We start from the raw sequence: 6,327 nt of genomic DNA, 5'->3' as shown, positions 1-6,327 counted from the left end.
AACTTATTTACAAATTATCTACAACTTTCATACATTATTTTTACCCAGTTAAATACAACTACAATATCATACAACTTAAATATAGTTTTCATACAAATTTTATACAATATGTCTTTTGTATATTTTGTATTTTTGTATCAAATAGTATGAGAGAATGAAAGAAAAGAGAAAAAGGCCCAGGACACACGCTAAACCACAATATCACGAATTCATGAGTTTTTAGTTAAGATGTATGTATAACTAATTCAACTAAGTTTTCTATCTTTCCATAGTAATTTGGAGAAAATAAGCCTAATGTATGTGGTGTGTGCTTCTTCCTCTCTAAAATTCCAATCAAAACTTACTCTCTTAATGCAATTTTGATACATATCAATAACTTTATGTAAAAATATAGAATTGATAACTTGAATACAAATTTTATACAACGATTCATACATTATGCAACTATTTTTCAATTTTAATACAACATTCAAATAAAAAATATATAACTACAACAGAATACAATTTACATTCAATTATAATACAACTTTACTACAAGTTCGTAAGTATATTGTATGTCATGTGTTCTTCTTCTTTTTTTCGACTTTCAATCCGAAATTCAACCAAAATCAAGTCTAATCTTCACCAAATACACTCAAAATTGAGATATAAACTCCAAACAATATTCCCAATTGTTTGCAACAGCACCCAATCCAAACAAATAATGATTTTTGAAAATCCATATTCGATTTCAAAACTTTAAAGCTTTTTAATGGCTACCAATGGTGGAGAGTCAAACACTTCAAAATTTATTAATTGACAATTTCAATTTGAACACCAATTGTGCAACATGAAAGGAAATTATTAAATTAAAACTCTATCGTAAAACGATTGAAATCTATTGATGAATTCCATTAAAAATATATACAACATGAAAGGATAAAAAGTACACAACATCTAGAGGAAGAAAAAATGGGGAAAGAACAGAGAATGAGAGACGGAGAAAGAGACAGGGAAAGAGGGAAGAGAGAGAGCGCAGGGGAGAGAGAGAACATGGATGAGAAATAATTGATTCCTTATTCAATTCCTAATTTAAAGGGATACTCATTTAAAACTAATTTGTTTATAATTGGTAAATTATATATGGCCATGTAAGTAAGTTAAAACTTGATTAGGAAGAGTAATAAAGTTTCGTATGCAATATAGGAAGGTAAAAATCCCATATTTAAAGTAGGAAAAAGGGCCAAATATCCCCCCTCTACTTTCGGATATTGTCTACATTTAACCTTTGTTATACTATCCGGTTGAATGTACCCCTATCGTTATACTATCTGGTCAAATTATCCCTACTATCAGCAAACTTTTAAAAATTACCCCTTGATATGTTAGGTAATCCAAAATATCCCAATTTCCTTTTGATGTTTTAAACGTCAATACCACACAAGAGGGGGGGGGGGTGATTTGTGTGGTACCCAATTTTCACTTAACTGAACCATAGAAGGACCTGGTTCTTCTATGTGCTCCAACTACTACTGTTTGCGGAATAATAAATAGAGAAAATTAAGAACACAAAGATTTTTACGTGGAAAATACCTGGATCAAAAGGTGAAAAAACCACGACCTACTACTCAGTAGGATTTTCCCAAACTTTCACAAAAATCACTGAGCCAAAACAGCATTTACAAAACTCTTTGTAAACCTAAGGATTAACTCTAATCTCGTTGTGGTACACAGCCTCAACTGTTGCGACAACTTCAAGTTAACTATAACTTGAACACTCTAGGTACCTAATACAATTTCTTCTATGAAAGCTGAAAGGTACAATATAAAATCGCCTACTACAATTGAACTAGAATAAAAGATAGACACTTGGAACTGGTTCTTCTATCTCGTTCAAGTAGCTTCGGAATTGCACACTCGAATCACACATAAATTGCTTGCAAAATCCCCTTGCTCTTTTGCTCTCAATTTAGGTTTAACTTCTGCTTATGTGCATTGCCTGTAAAAGAGAACAACATTGATATTTAATAGGTTAGTAATCAGAGATTGACTGGGATTCAAATGCTACTCTTCTATCGTAGAAGAGTTCAAGGTGATCTCAAACTCTAACACTATATTCTTCCTAAACTGTGTTCTCTTCATGTAAGAAGTCTTTCTCTCCTTATCCAATATGCAACCTTTTCGATCAGATCAGGAGATATTGCTTCTTGATCAATTAGATTTATCTCCTTCACGTGCATCTCACATGTACAGGTTGATCATGACTGTGCTTCACAAGATGGACATGGTCCATGTCTGAGTCTTTTGTCAATCTTCAAAACTTCACATGTTCTTGGGCCAACAAATTCCCCATTTTTGATGATGACAAACTCTGTGCTTTTTTACTTACTTGGATCCTGTAAAGAACTCAGCTTAACTAACAATATAAAGTTTAGAAAATTCACTTATCATCAAGGACCAGATTAATTAGGTTATAAATATCACTTATTCAGAATGTGTAAAGCGCACAATATCTCTTCCCCCTTTTGGCATCATCGAAAAGTTGCATACAAAGTGTGAGTCCTAGATTTTAATAAGTACTCATGGCCACTGGGGCAACTGCAAGTACAATTATGGTTTAATCATCAGTAATCAAGCAAACATATTTAAACTATCAAAGAAAGATTAACATTGAACAAGAGCAAAAACAGTAGATATCATTGATAGAAGATATGTTGCTATCACAATCCACAACCAGAAAGCAAAAAACATTTAAAACATGAGCAAAAAAGATAGAAAAATCCCTAATCCGGGTCACTAAAGGTACTAGACAGGTTCAGGAGACAAAGGCTAGAATTCCTAAGGCTTGGGGGAGCTAGAGGGTTGGTTTTGGGCTTGGAGAAGATTCAGCATATTGTGATGAATTCCATCATTCTTCTCCTTTTCCTTGGTAAGTTCAGTTCTGATAGCATCCCTCTCAGATTCCACCTCTGCCACACGAGTCTTGAGCCTAGCTATCTCAGCATCCTTGGTTTCACATTCCTGAACAAGAGCCCTGCCTTTACTATTGATAGGAGTCTTCTTGGATGAACTAGGTTCATTTGGGATGGCATTGACTAAATAGTCACAAGCAATCAGAGTATTAATGCCAAAGTGATCCTTGTTTGAGGCCATTTCCCATTTCTTCATAGGCACATTGCACCTATCCAAAATCGTAGTCAGAATAAAGCCATAGGGGGTAGCATGAGCCTTGGAGCCATTGATGACCCCGTCCAGCAGCTTGATGATAAATGCAGGCCAATTAATTTGCCTTCCACTTTCCAGGCACTCCATAAGAACTAGGTCCATATAATTTTCAATATGCCTTCTCTCCTGCCTGGGCAATAGGCACTTGTTGACAAATTCAAACAAGACTTTATGTTGTGGCCTCATTTCACTTTTCTGAATAGCCCTAGCCTCATTCACATCTTCAGCATCACAGAACCTCCTAGTAATTTCAAGGGCAGTAGGAAGGGAGTCCAGACAACGCCACATTTGCCTTGTATAGTCATCAAACCCTTCAGAGGGTATGTCAAGGATCTCTCCCAGTTTTTCTGCATCAAAGGTCACTTGAGTTCCTTTTACCAGGCTGCTAACCTTGCCATCCTTAACCTCTGCATGTGCCATGAACTCAATGATCTAATTCCTGGCTAGCCTTCCATCCATCTAAAGAACCATGTCCTTCCAGCCCTAAGCAACTAAGGCATCCACCAGTCTCATCATTCCTGGTTCCACCAGGTCTTTCAGCAATCTACCCTTCAAAAATTTTCTTTTGCCAAACATGGAAAGCTTGTCTTGTTCACCATCAGACTCTTCTTCTTCTTTTTCACCACTCCATTCCTCATCTTCAAAAATTCTAACTTGTTTACTTTTCACTAGCAGATTTGTACGACTCATAATCAAAGATGGAGTCAGAGTCTTGGACCTGGCTTGCCTTTAATTTATCATTTAATTTCTTTGAGAGAGCCCTAGACGCTACTGTTTTCCGAGCAAGTATTTTACCCTTCTCAGCCTGGTTTTGGGAGATGTGCTAGGTGGAGGAGGGGTAGATGAATTAGAGGGAGTGGGTGGTGGAGGAGTTCCAGGATTGTCTTGTGGGTTTGTCATTATCGCTGGTTTATTGAGAGAATTGGTGAGTTATAATTTTGGAGAAGAAAGCAAGTGAAAGTGAAGAGGGGTTTTTGACGGTTTAGAATTATGAAGATGGCAGGAGGTAATGATGTGTATTTAAAGAGAAATACACATTTAATGTATAACGACAACTTTAGCAGTGGTCAATTAGAGGTCTAATCAACCTGAAATTTCAGGTTTGAATGAACGGTTAGGCTTCCCTTGATTTTAGGCAATTTTTGTGGTTTAGAGTTCTAAGGCTGACGGAACTGGTTCAAAATTAACGGATAGAATTTTCTAAGGAGTTGAACAATTGTAGGACTTCTGCTCATGATTTTAAATATTTATATTTCTAATTGTGCAGAGTATAGAAAACATACCTTAGCATTCAGATGAACCCATACTGATGAATCAGGTTCTTCATTTAGAATTCTCTTGACCATGCCTCAATTTACCATAATAGAGAAAATTTTGTAAGAGATCAATGAGTCATATTAACACAGGTCATAGGAGTATACTAATTACAGTATGAGGCTGAGTAAAAATTAATCTAGATATTTACACAAGTTCAGATTTCCTAGCCAAATTTTTTTTTCATTTTTCAATTTTTTTCTCATTTTTTCATTATGCATTATGAGCCGGTCCTATTAGGTGATCTTAATCATCCCTAATTCCAACTTGTTCCTCTCAAAGTTTTCTCTACTTAGTGCTTTAGTGAAGATGTCAGCAATTTATTTATCAGTAGCATAGAATTCTATGGAGATCAATCCTTTCTCATAGTTATCTCTTAAGAAGTGGTGTCTAATATCTATGTGCTTAGTCCTCTTATGATGAACAGGGTTCTTTGTCATACTTATAGCACTAGTGTTATCATAGAAGATGGGAATGCAACCAACTTCAATGCCAAAATCTATCAGCTGCTGTTTGATCCACAACAATTGAGCATAACAAGAGGCAACAACAACATATTCAGCCTCAGCAATGGATAAAGCCACTGAATTTTGCTTTTTAGTGGCCCATGATACAAGACATGAACCAAGAAAATGAGCCATACCTGATATACTCTTTCTATCCACAAAGAAACCTGTATAATCAGCATCAACATACCCTACTAGATTGAAATTACTACTTTTAGGGTACCAAAGACACAGATCAGTAGTGTCTTTCAAATATCTCAGTATCCTCTTGACAGCAGTCAAGTGAGATTCCTTTGGATTAGCCTGAAACCGAGCACAAAGACCTACACTGAAAACTATGTTAGGTCTGCTGGCAGTAAGATACAAAAGTGAACCAATCATACCCCTATACAACTTCTGATCAACAGATGAACCAGGTTCATCTATGTCTAATTTAGTGGCAGTTACAATGGGGGTGTCTATTTCCTTTGATTCATCCATTTTAAACTTTTTGATAAACTCTTTTGCATATTTCTGCTGATGGATCATGGTTCCATTTGGGTTTTATTTGATCTGTAAGCCTAAGAAAAAGTTAAGCTCACCCATCATACTCATTTCAAACTCACTCCCTATCAATTTGGCAAAATCCTTAGTTTGTCAGTGGTTGCCCTAAAAATTATGTCATCAATATATATTTGTACCACAAGAAGATCCTTAACTTTTTCCCTACTATCAATTTTACCTCTTTTGTAGCCATGTTCAAGCAAGAATTTGGACAATCGTTCATACCATGCTCTAGGAGCCTGCTTAAGTCCATAGAGAGCCTTGTCTAATTTGTACACATGTTTAGGACATTCCTTGCTCTCAAACCCTGGAGGTTGTTTAACAAACACTTCTTCTTTTAGGTAGCCATTCAAGAAGGCACTTTTGACATCCATCTGATGAAGAGTGAATTCCACGTGTGCTGCAAAGGCTATGAGCAGTCTTATTGCCTCCAGTCTTGCAACTGGAGCAAAAGTCTCATCATAATCTATACCCTCCTCTTGGATGTAACCTTGGACCACCAATCTTGCCTTGTTTCTTGTAATTGTTCCATTTTCATCAAGCTTGTTTCTGAAGACCCATTTTGTGCCAATTATTGATCTGTCCTTGGGTCTTGGAACTAGATGCCAAACTTGACTTCTCTCGAACTGATTGAGTTCATCTTGCATTTCATTTACCCAATCTGTATCCTACAAAGCCTCAACAACATTTTTAGGTTCAATAAGAGATAGAAAAGCATCAAAAGCATACATATTCTTTAATTGTGATCTAGTTTTAACTC

Source organism: Nicotiana sylvestris, chromosome 4 (assembly GCF_000393655.2).
Source record: "Nicotiana sylvestris chromosome 4, ASM39365v2, whole genome shotgun sequence".
Taxonomy (NCBI): domain Eukaryota; kingdom Viridiplantae; phylum Streptophyta; class Magnoliopsida; order Solanales; family Solanaceae; genus Nicotiana; species Nicotiana sylvestris.
Note: the sequence above shows the minus strand (reverse complement) of the source record.